Below are 12,204 nucleotides of genomic sequence, written 5' to 3' on the forward strand. Positions count from 1 at the left end.
CTTTCAGTCTATTGGTTAAACTATACATGGGACACTTCTTAAGGGAAGGGACCCGATTACATTACGCCACACCAGTAACAAGTGCATCAACAGAAATCAAAAAGGAGGCTAAGAAAAAAGGAACACAGCCAAACACTAAGACGTAGGAGAGAGAAACAGGCACACAAGAGTAAGCAAGAGAGAAATCAAAGGAAGAGAGCCCAGAGAGGAAAACGAAGAAGGGGGAGGTGACCACCACCAGTGTCATCTAGGGAGGGGTAGGATGAGGACAGAGAAGGGAGAGCAAAGGCAGTAGTCGCACAATTAGGGCAATAGAGAAAGCACACGGTATTCAGGGAAGTCAGCGAATTGCGACCTGGGTAACCAGCAGACTAGGGACCGCTCAGAGTTACCAAACGATGCTGCCACACATTCCTCCATACTATGAATGAAGTGCACCTCTCTGAATCAGTCAGTTATTGTAAGGGGAAGCACCAATTTTCAGCGTCTGGGTATCACTCTACGAGCAGCCGCAAGCAGGATACATATCAGACCCTTCTTCAATGTCTTAACTGCACCCTCTAGCATGGTGAGCAGCAATACCTGAGGAGTAGGGGGCAGGGAAACCCCCGTAACCCTAGCAATGACATTCAGGATCCCTGTCCAAAAGGAGAGCAGAACTGGACAATCAAGCCATATATGGGACATGGTCCCAGGAGCTGTACCACACCTCCAAAAAACCTCCGGCACCGCAGGAAAAAATCGATGCAGTAACGCTGGCACCCGATACAAACGTGATAGAATTTTGTAATGTCTTTTGCAATTGTACAGACACCGAAGTCTTATGCTTTCTCCTAATCTTGTTGTTCGAAGGTGCGGCCCAACTCCTGAGACCACCCCACCCAGTAAGCCAGAGGAGAGGAGTTAGCATTACTGAGGAGAAGAGGGTAAATCTCTGATATCAGGCGAGTAGGGGGGCTGAGGCCATACAAAGGCTCTCAAAAGGGAGGTGCTCCCTGTGAAGGGCTAAGGGTTGTTGCCAAGTATGATAGAAGTGGGATAACTGAGTATACTGCCAAGACTGCGCTACTAACGGAGGCGAGCCCTCCAGAATCTCCACTAGGGACTTGAGGGAATGAGAGTGGAGAACCTGAGAAAACATAAAAGTTGCCCCGCTAGGTCTCCCCAGAAAAGAGCCAGAGAGGCAGCCCTGTGTAAAGTCAGGGCTATCACGTATCGGAATGAGGGGCCCACCAGATCCCATCAGTTCGGCCTTTGTAAGGTAATGATGACATACTCGGAGCACTATTCGCGCACCCCAGGGAAGACGCAAGCAATGAGTTGTTGTCCAATAAGACTGTCTAGTCCGGGGGAGGGCTGTGAGGGGGAATGGGGATAGGAGATTCTCGGGACTGACCCAAAGTTTAAACCATAAATGATGGAACCAATCCAATATTCGGGAAGACACAGCAGCTACAAATAGAGATAAAGATCTGGTAGTGCCAGACCACCATCCCTTTTAGTCAAAGTGGGCACTATCACTATGTGGAGAAATACAGATGGTGAGCTTGTATAATTTGTATAGAAGCAAGAAAGGTGCTGGAGTGAGGAGCCTAAGAGGTTTGCCTGGAAGATTCTGCAGAGACATGTTGCGGCCAGGAGAGATATTCATGAAGACCCCGGCTGGATAGAGAACAAAAGAAAACCGTAAGGATTCAGATGAAACCTGTGATTTACTCAGAGAAAGTGTCGCCTGTGAGTCACTGGATGGTTGGAGGAGTTATAAGGAGGTAGAGTTAAACTGATGGCCATTGCCATGTGCTTGCCCCAACCCACCAACCTTCCCCTCCCCGGGTAAAATATTCCAGCCCCTGATGACCCATACTGTCATGAAGACTTGTTTAGCAACAGTGTCTGTTTGCAAAGTTTGTGACCTGGACGCCTTTGGCTCTATACTTTCCCACCACGCCTCCTAGCTTTTAGCAACCTAGTCAATCTCCAATTCTATTCTTGTTGCTTCCCCATCCAGCCATATTGCTGTACCTGCTGTGTTGCACAGTGTCTCTAAATACTGTAGATTACATACATTGTCATAACCATAGTTACCTCCAAAAATATTACCACACAAACACCACAGAAAACAAATGTGTCAGATAGTGTCGCCAGACAAATTTGTGCCTAAATACCCCATAAAGTGCTGCAGATATTAGTTGTGCCCTAGTCAGTAATAGTGTACTACAAAGTAAAAGTGACCCAATTTGTGCCCCACAAAGTAATATGCCATATTTTTTACCCCACACAGTGCAGGCACATGCACACATTGAAAGTATTACAGTTAAAGTCACACAGACTGTTCCCATTCCCCTCTCTCTACCCAAATTAGCACAGTTGATAAAAGATTGGATGTTTACATAAGCACCTGCTTTATGCTCTTTTGGCCATGTTGAGAAGTGCTTTTTTTTTTTTTTTTTTTTCACTAGATAGTAGTAAGTATGACATGTTGGGCCACTGGGTACGCACAGTCAGAAACACTTGCTTGTGTGCTTGGCTGAAACAGTGATCTGCAATAATGTGCTTCTCTAACCCTCCCTGAAACTTGAGTACATTCCAGATAGATGGCAGGCAGAGCCCTTCTGGCAGTCAGCAGAATTCTTAAGTGCCATTACCTGAATTCAGCCTCCTCATACTTATCTCAGTTCCTTAAAGGTGTGGATGTATCACAATTCTTAAAAAATTCTTAATATGCAGTTGTTATTGAAAGTAAGCAATCATGAAAGTAAGCAATCCAGAACTCTACATCATAGAAAAGTTTAAAGGGGTACTCCGCCCCTAGACATCTTTTCCCCTATCCAAAGGATAGGGGATAAGATGTCAGATTGCCGGGGTCCCTCTGCTGGGGACCCCTGGGATCGCCGCTGCGGCACCGCGCTGTCATTACTGCACAGAGCGAGTTCGCTCTGCACGTAATGACGGGCAATACAGGGGCCAGGGCATCGTTACGTCATGGCTCCGCCCCTCATGACGTCACGGCCCGCCCCCCTCAATACAAGTCTATGGGAGAGGGCGTGGCGGTCATCACGCCCCCTGCCATAGACTTGCATTAAGGGGAAGGGCCATGATGTCACGAGGGGTGGAGCCATGACATCGCGCTGCTCCGTCCCCTGTATCGCCCGTCATTACGCACAGAGCGAACTCGCTCTGTGCAATAATGATAGCGCAGTGCCTCAGCGGCGATCCAGGGGCTCCCCAGCAGTGGGACCGCGGCGATCTGACATCTTATCCCCTATCCTTTGGATAGGGGATAAGATGTCTAGGGGCGGAGTACCCCTTTAAGGGGTGTCTATTAATTTGAAAAACTTCTGACATGTCATAAGTTTTGATTGATGGGGGGGGGTGTCTGGGTGCAAAGAGCCCTACTGATTGCTAAAACGAGCAGGTAGAACCGCTCTGCTTTTTTCAACGTAAAAGGTACCCTTTGAATTGAGTTGTGGGTTCACACTGTCAAATACTAGGTTATTTGTATTTCAAGGGAGGGAGAATCTAAAAGATATAATTTGCACTATATTAAGTTTTTTTTTGACTGTTCCTTAGTTAACAATATGTTTTTTGACCTGAGTCCAAGCCTCTAAATGTTTTTTTCTGAGCTCTTTGAATCTGACAGCATCTGGGTCTACTTTCGAAAAGCACTATTTATTTGTGTTTCCTGAGGTTTTGAATTTTCCTATATAGGCCTGTAAATGTTGGGCTGACTTTGAACCCATGAGGTTGGTCTGTGTTAAAATTTGAACCCAGGAGGTCATCTAAGGGCTCGTTCACATTGCCACCAGGCTCCGTTTTACGGAGCTCTGTCGGAAGGTCTGTCGGAATGATGGGAGTTTAGCGGAGAAAAAAAATACTGGATCCCAATGGACCCAATTGAAGCCAATAGGATCTGTCGGGACCCGGTGGAGTACATTGTACTCTGACCTGTTTTGGGGTCATTCGGTGCAAAAAAAGAACCGATCACAACAGCAATGTGAACTTACCCTAAGGATGTGCTTGGGGTCTTTCTTTCTAGGTTACTGAGCAAAGAGTGTACAAAAGAGAGGATTTTCATTCATTAAACATCTTGGTGACTGCCAGGTAGATTAAATTGTAATATGACTTCTGTATAGGGGGTCCACCTCTTCTCTTCCCCGTTTATCAGGTTTTCTGCAGTTAATTGTCACGGTCAAAGAGCAGAGGAAAAAGTGGGTTCACCCAGCTGTCTGCCCTTATAAAGTTGAGAAGTAAAAGGCAGAAAGTTTGCTGTACAGATCTTCTTGGCCATGGGATTAGAGTACCATATGTTCTCACCATATTGGTTCAAAATTGGCCCTGAATACCCACTTTTCTGAGCATATCCATAGCCAGAGCCACAATATATTGTCGAAAAACTTTCTTAAGGGCTGAGCAACATTTAGATGCTTGCCCAATCTCTTTTCCTTATGCCTCTGAAGGCAAGTAATAATAGTCAGTCATTGCATATACTTGAAGCATGATTTCTCAAACCTGGCTGTATTCCCCCTCTTTTTACATTCCCATACACTTGGTTCACAAACCTCCTTAGTCGCTAAAAATTTTCTTGTGTAATACAATAAAAAGAAAACAGGGAGCATGGGGAAGAAGTGGATTGCGGATACAGTTTCTCTACTGATTTAGAACACACAGAACAACATTTACATCACTTTTATTGTTTCCGCCGCTTCGGTCTCCTTTCTTCTTTCTTCCCTCTGCAGTCCTTCCTCTACCATCCTGACTTCCCACCTGGCTTGACTTCTGACATGGTTAGGGAGTGGGGATCTCGGAATTTGTTTTGCTGGGCAGACCTAGTGGACCCTTGTACTAGGATACTGCTCCCCTTTGACCAGTTGGCTTCCCGTTGGGAACTGGGGGCCTCTGAGGAATCTCAATATACTCTGCTCTGTCGCTATTTCCTTTCTAAACAAGCCTCTCTGAGGGCCTCACTCCCCACAGGTTTTGAGAGAGTGTGCAGAGGTGGACCTTTGCAACGGGGTCTTCTTTCTAGTATTTATTATTTCTTACAGTTTCCCCACCCTGACCACCCCCCCTCCCATAAATACATGAGTCGTTGGTAGGAGGACCTTGGTACTCCTATTACCCTCCCTCAGTGGCATGTGATATGGGAAAGGGCTTCAAAGGCTTCCATATGCACGGCCTATAAAGAGACGCAGTATAAGTTACTCATGGGCTGGTATTATACCACGGCCTTGCTTAATAGATTGAATCCGGTTGTCCCCCCTCAGTGCTGGCGTTGTGGGGTGGGTCTGGGTACTGCCTTCCACATTTTCTGGACCTGTCCTCTTATAATCCCATTTTGGACCCGGGTTAGGGGGTTGATATTGGGGGTACTTGGAGCCTTTGTTCCCCTTGACCATTTGGTTTACCTGCTTCACCTGTCCTCTAAGGCCCTGTCCAAACCACAATTTAAGCTCTTTCTCCATATTGTTCTGGCGGCCAAGACCCTGATAGCGAAGTGTTGTAAGCGAACCTTTCCCCCCTCTGATGATGACCTTCGAGCAAGGATGCAGGAGGTTCGCTCTTTTGAATATCTCACTGCTTCTCTAAACAATACTGTCCCAAAATGTTTCTCTATATGGGCCCCCTGGGATAATTTCACAGCTAGGAGGACCTCGTGACCCTCTCTTTTTATTTTCTCTCTTTTCTCTCTATTCCTGACCTTCTTCTCTTCCTTTTCTATATGTCCCCTCTTGGTTCGACCTTTTTGTTTGTCGTCAGTCCTCTTGTCATTCCCCCTTCCCTCTTCCCCTGTTCCTTGTTTTATGTTTTTGTGTAATGATTATGGCAGTATTGCCACATTGTGTGGCGATCTTGTTATGGGCTTATACTCATTTGTGGAATTGCTATCCCTAAAAGATTGTTTGGTTTGTTCTTTATATTACTGAAACAAAAATTCTTCAATAAAAATTTACAGTAAAAAAACAAACAAAACAAATGTAAAATTGTAAATGTAAAATGTAAATGTAAAGCGTACCTGTCAGATCCCACACATACTTTTTTTTTTTTATGTTACTCGGTACCTAATCCTGACCCTGTACACCTAATCTTTATGCCTCCATTGCCTATATTTATTATAAAAATACCTCATTTTCATTAGCTCACAGTGTTATATATCCTCTCTGGGGAAGGGGGCGTGTCCCTCCCTTGTGGTGGTGGGATGTGATTGGTGTTTCTGCTCATGCAGCCTTGTCCATGAGTCATCTCTTGTCCACGACTCATGGACTCGCCTGATGCTGCTGCAGGACTGGTTAGTGTCCCAGAAGGTATGGGGAACTGTAGTGTAGGGATTTTAAGGAGCCTTTTTCTTTATTAAATATTCAAACATTTTTAAACAATCATATTACAAAAGGTCTTTTATTTTATCAGTAACAACATACTAAAAGTTTTTGAATCTGACAGTGCCCATTGAAGGCTTCTCTCTCATCTTTGACCACTCATAATTCTCAGGGCAGCTGCCCCTTGGGTAAATAGCATTTCCACAGTGCTGCAGTGGGATCTCCCACTCCCTACTTCCTTTAGCTCTACAGCAATAGTAGTAGCTCAGTGCTTAGTGTAACCCTTTCGTTGCTGTGAGTCTGCTGTTTTTTACCTTTTTGTTTACATAGCACCTTGCAAACCCAGTGCTACCTTTTCCTCCACATGCAATCTAGAACTGTACTTTGTTAACCATTGGCCTCCATCACCATGTTATGGCATAGCAGAGAGAAGTGTATGCTGTGATGTGATTGGAAAGGAAGTAGCTAGGCGTGTACTACTGGCAAATGGCCCAGCTCTGGTCCCTCCCCTGAAAAGGAGAAAATAAGAAGTAGCTGTGAATCATGGTGAGGAATCTTAGGGGTTCAGTAACAGCAGTGAGATGACTTTGAAGGGTTAATCTAACAAAACAACCAAGGTTTATAAATATCTTCTGAAACAACAGGTGTCACAATAATATCCCAACTACAAACTATTCCTTTTCCAATTAAATAATAGAGGTGGAAGTAACTAATTAGTGTTTGTGGAGGAAAATATTTAGGAAATGAAGCAGACAGACAGCATATTTCTCTACTAAAACAAGCTATTGCAGGAATGACGGGCACTTGCCTGGACTTTTTCTGTCCAATGAGGTGAATTGCTTTGTAGGCACATGGTGTGGAGTGCCCAAAATAACACAGGACCTGCCACTGACAAATGCTGCTTCTTCAGTGGTGACAGGTTGACTCAGCTACACACAATCATTTTACCGAAATTTCAGGATATCACATCTTGTCCTCTTGGATAAGCTGCTCAGTTCAATAAGGATTGTATCATTTCACCTACATTTTCCCTTGGACAATATCGATTAGAAGGAAACAGCCAGCGCTGGAGACTCACACAGATATCTAGGTAAATATTGAAAAAAATATATATGTGGCTTTACTACAGCATCTACACCTAGAAGAAAATGTAATAAACTATTATCAAATATCATTTTAAGAATCTGGTCATGTACACTTGTTAACTGATACTTTTAGTGATAGTACTGTAAGCTTACTAAGAAACCCTTTTTATAAATACACTGTAATAGGTTTGGAGCATTTCCCTGGCAGACTTTGCAGTCTTTGGTGCTAGGCACAAACATATTACCCTTCAGTGCAATTGCTACTTGTTAGCAATATTAGTGTGATTAATGTGATTATCAACCAAAATATAACTCTTCTTTTTTATTTTAATAAAGACTGACTTTGTACTTGGCTGTGTAAAATGACCCTGCCGATTATATTTAGCCCAATGTGATTTGCACTGTAGATTAGAGTACATAACAGCTGCAGTGGTCGTATAGGAAAGGGCAGAGCTCCTGGGGACTCTGTACTCTTCCTTCTCCAACAGAGCCATGATTAACAGCAGCAGATGTGTGGCCTAGGTAATGCAGCCTTTATTAAAATAGCAGCACTTCCATCATCATCAAACAGAGCTATTTAGAATTGCCATTTACATTTATTCATGTACATTTTCTGCAGTAAAAAATGAATATGTCCACATGCACAAAATCTGTGTGGCTGTTGTTGGAAAACTGTTTTTGCATTAAAGGGGTACTCCACTGGAAAACATTTTCTTTAAAATCAACTGTGCCAGAAAGTTAAACAGATTTGTAAATTCATTCTATAAAAAAAATCCCAATCCTTCTAGTACTTATCAGCTGCTGTATAATACACAGGAAGTTGTTTTCTTTTTACATTTCCTTTCTGTCTAACCACAGTGTTCTCTGCTGACAAGTAGTGGAATGATTGGGATTTTTTTTTATAGAAGTAATTTACAAATCTGTTTAACTTTCTGGCACCAGGTGATTTAAAAGAAAATGTTTTCCAGTGGAGTACCCCTTTAAAAACCATATGAATTTGGCTTCAAACTGTGTATTTTTCTAGGGCCCACTCTGGCTGTGCAATAAACAAATGCATAGTGGTTTAGGAAGCTCACCCCCTAATCACCTCTCATCCACAACACTGACCAGTGTGAATCGTCACTGATGTAAATGTAGGAACTTGTACAGAAAAGTGTCCATCGCGGTAATGCTCTATAATCTTATGTGCAATTAAATCTTTATTAGGAGCACATTGTTACACAGAACGTATAAAGTGACGTGTATCAGTGGATAACCTACCCCCCAAAAAAAACAAAAAAAAAACACAGAAATCGAATTGGTCTTTGGACCACATGTTTAATTCAGAACTTATACACGTGGTTTTTGCCTGTGTGAACATGGAATATTAGTCAGCACTGTAAAAATACCAATAGGCTTCAGTGTGTTCAGATGACCAAAGATAACGTTCATGTGATGATAAGAGCTAAAGTTTTTGTGTTTTTGAAACTGCAAATAATCCAATGAACAAAGACAATTGTTAATCATTCTATGTATTATTGTATATTGCTAAAACAATGACATCTGACTAATTATAAAATTACTTGATATGCTGTAAAAAATGGTTGGTTATTAACCGAAGTGGTGGCTTAACGATTGCTTATGTGGGTTTTCCCCAATACCATTTATGTTATATCAGTTTGGTTAGTGGGGTACAAAGTTATGGATCCTTTACCAATCAGTTGTTTTATGTTCCTGGTTTATATAGGAATAAAAAATCACATTTTCTTCCTTTGTTGAGAGAACCAAGGAACAAACATATACTCCTGTAAGATCATCACTTCGTATTCTGTTTCATTAAAAGGTGCAATAATAGGATATGGATACAGGCAAATTAGAGACATAAAGCAATGTAGGTTACAACCACGGTGTTTGTTTACAGTATACTCCTGACATATACAGCAAAGTATCTATAAGCCAACATTACACAACGTAAGCCATTTATGCCTCCTTTTGAATGGCATATATAGGGGTTTTCTGTATGTAATATCGCTGTATAAAGCATTATAGAATAAAAAAATACAACTTGGTAAAGTGCTTTTTTTTTTATCATGGGGCCCTATATATGAGGAATACCATTAAAGGGGTACTCCGCCACTAGACATCTTATCCCCTATCCAAAGGATAGGGGATAAGATATCAGATCGCCAGGGTCCAGCTGCTGGGGACCCCAGGGATTGCTGCTGCAGCACCGCGCTGTCATTACTGCACAGAGCGAATTCGCTCTGCACGTAATGACGGGCAATACAGGGGCCGGAGCATAGTTACGTCACGGCTCCGCCCCTCGTGACGTCACGGCCCGCCCCGTCAATACAAGTCTATCGGAGGGGGGCGTGGCGGTCGTCACGCCCCCTGCCATAGACTTGCATTAAGGGGACGGACCGTGATGTCATGAGGGGCGGAGCCATGACGTCACGCTGCTCCGGCCCCTGTATTGCCCGTCATTACGCACAGAGCGAACTCGCTCTGTGCAGTAATGATGGCGGGGTGCCGCAGTGGCGATCCCCGGGGTCCCCAGCAGCGGGACCGCGGCGATCTAACATCTTATCCCCTGTCCTTTGGATAGGGGATAAGATGCCAGGGGCGGAGTACCCCTTTAAGTGGTTTCCATCATAAGAATTGGTTGGAAATATAACAAGGGTCCCCTAAGAGTGTACATATTTTTTTTTCTCCATCATATATTTTTTTATTTTACTGTTTATGGAACACAATTGCAGTTCCAATGAGTGTTTACTTTATTTTGGAACATTAAGCATACATTTTCCAGTGGATGTAAAAGAATGGGTTATTTACCTATGCTCTATGACATCATATGTACATTTCCCTTGTATTATGATGGTATGTTTATTTAAATCTCTGTACTGTGATATCATTTCACTTTAATCCATTAGCTCTAACAATAGTGTGTGGATTACCCCTGTTCCGTGACATCAATGTGCACATGATTCCCAGTGGCGGACAAATAGCTACACAAGGGCCCAAGTGGAGGGAGGGTCCTACTCAAGCAACAGGACAAGAAGGTTTGGGGAGGGCAAAATGTTTTAGGCATGGCAGTAATGGGTGAGCCTTAATGATGGTGGGGCTTGGTGGGGCTTTGTGTTTGAAAGGGACATGGCTTTGCATCTATGCAGCTGGGACCTAGAGGTGGAAAGGTGTCTCAGACTATGTCCTGCCAGGAATCTACTTCCCAATATTCAGCAGCCTACACAAGAAATCTGGCAAATATAGCAATATCATTGCTAATGGCATTTGTCTGCAGGATGTAATGTGGCCAAAATAAATTGTGAAATATCATTTTACTACTGATTTTGTCCAACAAAGGCAACATCTCACTGAAATGAATGGTCTCTACTGAACAATGGGGAAATTGAACATGAGGGAGTCTCCATGAAGCCTATTTGCATCTAATCAGTCACCTCTTGGAACCCTTTCCCCCCTGGGTACAGCCAGTGCAGGGGGAGGGAATGTGTGGCGGAGCTCCTGAGACAATGACCATTTCCTGCTGCTAGGGCGCTTCTTCTGGTCTCAAAACTTGCTGACATCACCAGCGTTAATATACGTGCACAAAGGGGGAGTAACTACATACATAATTAAAAACACATGACTGATGACAATATTGTAACCTTATATAAACATACTGAAATCACTCATGTCATTGAGCCCTAACAGACCTGGGGCTTTAGTTTTCAAAATCCATATAATTTCTCTTTTTGACAGGGTTGTGTGAATGTCTTCATCGGGAGCTGCAATTACCACTCTTTCAATGCCAGCAAATTTTAGGGCTTGAAAGAGCGGTAAGTGCAGCTCCCAGTAAAGACATCCACACAACTGAAATTTGAAAACTCAATCCCTAGGTCCGTTATGACTCAATGACAGGAGTGATTTTAGTATATTTTTTATAAGATTACAGTATTGTCATCAGTCATGTGTTTTTAATTATGTGTATATGTTACTCCCCCTTTGTGCACATGGTGATGTCTGCATATTTTGAGACCTGAAAAACTACAATGGTCGTTGTCTCAGGAGCTTCCCCGCACATTCCCTCCCCCTGCACTGGCTGTACCCGCTATGAGAATCTGTAAGCTGTTACAATAAGATATACAAAAAGAATATTTTTCTGCAACATGGTGCTTCTAACCATTTCTTCTTTGCGGTATTGTTTGCCATATGAACACTGCCCTATTATCGCAGAGCACCACCTAGCAAGCGAATAGCAGATACAATAGTTGATTGCTGGCAACCACAGACCCTAGTCGTAGATAGCTTAACCCCAGCAGTGCCAGATATATGAGCTTAACAGTTCCATCACTTGCAGTGCCCTCCAAACAAAAAATGTGAAGATTATTGTGCAAACACAAACTAGAGGAATGCCATCAACAATGGGAGAACTTAAACACTTGCTCCTTTTCTTGTTTTTTTGTCAGTTTTTCTCATACCTTCTTACAAACGTGCCCAATGTGCTAGTGGTGTGTGCAGCATGTGTACAATGTGTTAGTGGGCTGTGCAGCATGTCAGAAGTGTGTTCTTGGAGTAGGCAGGCCTGCTGTGTTAGAAGAATGCTTGGCATGTGTCCTTTCTGCTAGTTGGGTTTTTAAAGTGTGGTAATCAGCTATGTTTCCTGTAGATATGTTTGTTCAGTGTGTTAGTGGCATGTGTACAGCATGGGTGAATGTAATATATGTTTGGAATAAATTGCTGCTTTGTGTACCCTTTTATGTTAGTATTGTGTGTAGCATGCGTCTAGTGTGTAAGTGGTGTTTGCACCAGTGGTATGTGTGGCATGTGTC

General features: G+C 43.1%; 1 protein-coding gene and 1 long non-coding RNA gene across 14 annotated transcripts in view; one reads left to right on the top strand and one right to left on the bottom strand.

The window, feature by feature from the left end:
- The window catches only part of MYPN (myopalladin), a 346,898-nt gene that overhangs the window by 226,012 nt on the left and 108,682 nt on the right, over nucleotides 1-12,204 (top strand). The window lies entirely within an intron of this gene.
- Nucleotides 7,290-12,204, bottom strand: part of LOC130282244 (uncharacterized) — a 44,862-nt gene continuing 39,947 nt past the window's right edge. The window contains exon 3 of the long non-coding RNA XR_008846302.1: nucleotides 7,290-7,400. This is a non-coding gene — a long non-coding RNA (uncharacterized LOC130282244). The remainder of the gene's footprint in view (nucleotides 7,401-12,204) is intronic.

The sequence above is a fragment of the Hyla sarda genome, chromosome 7, assembly GCF_029499605.1.
Source record: "Hyla sarda isolate aHylSar1 chromosome 7, aHylSar1.hap1, whole genome shotgun sequence".
Taxonomy (NCBI): Eukaryota; Metazoa; Chordata; class Amphibia; order Anura; family Hylidae; genus Hyla; species Hyla sarda.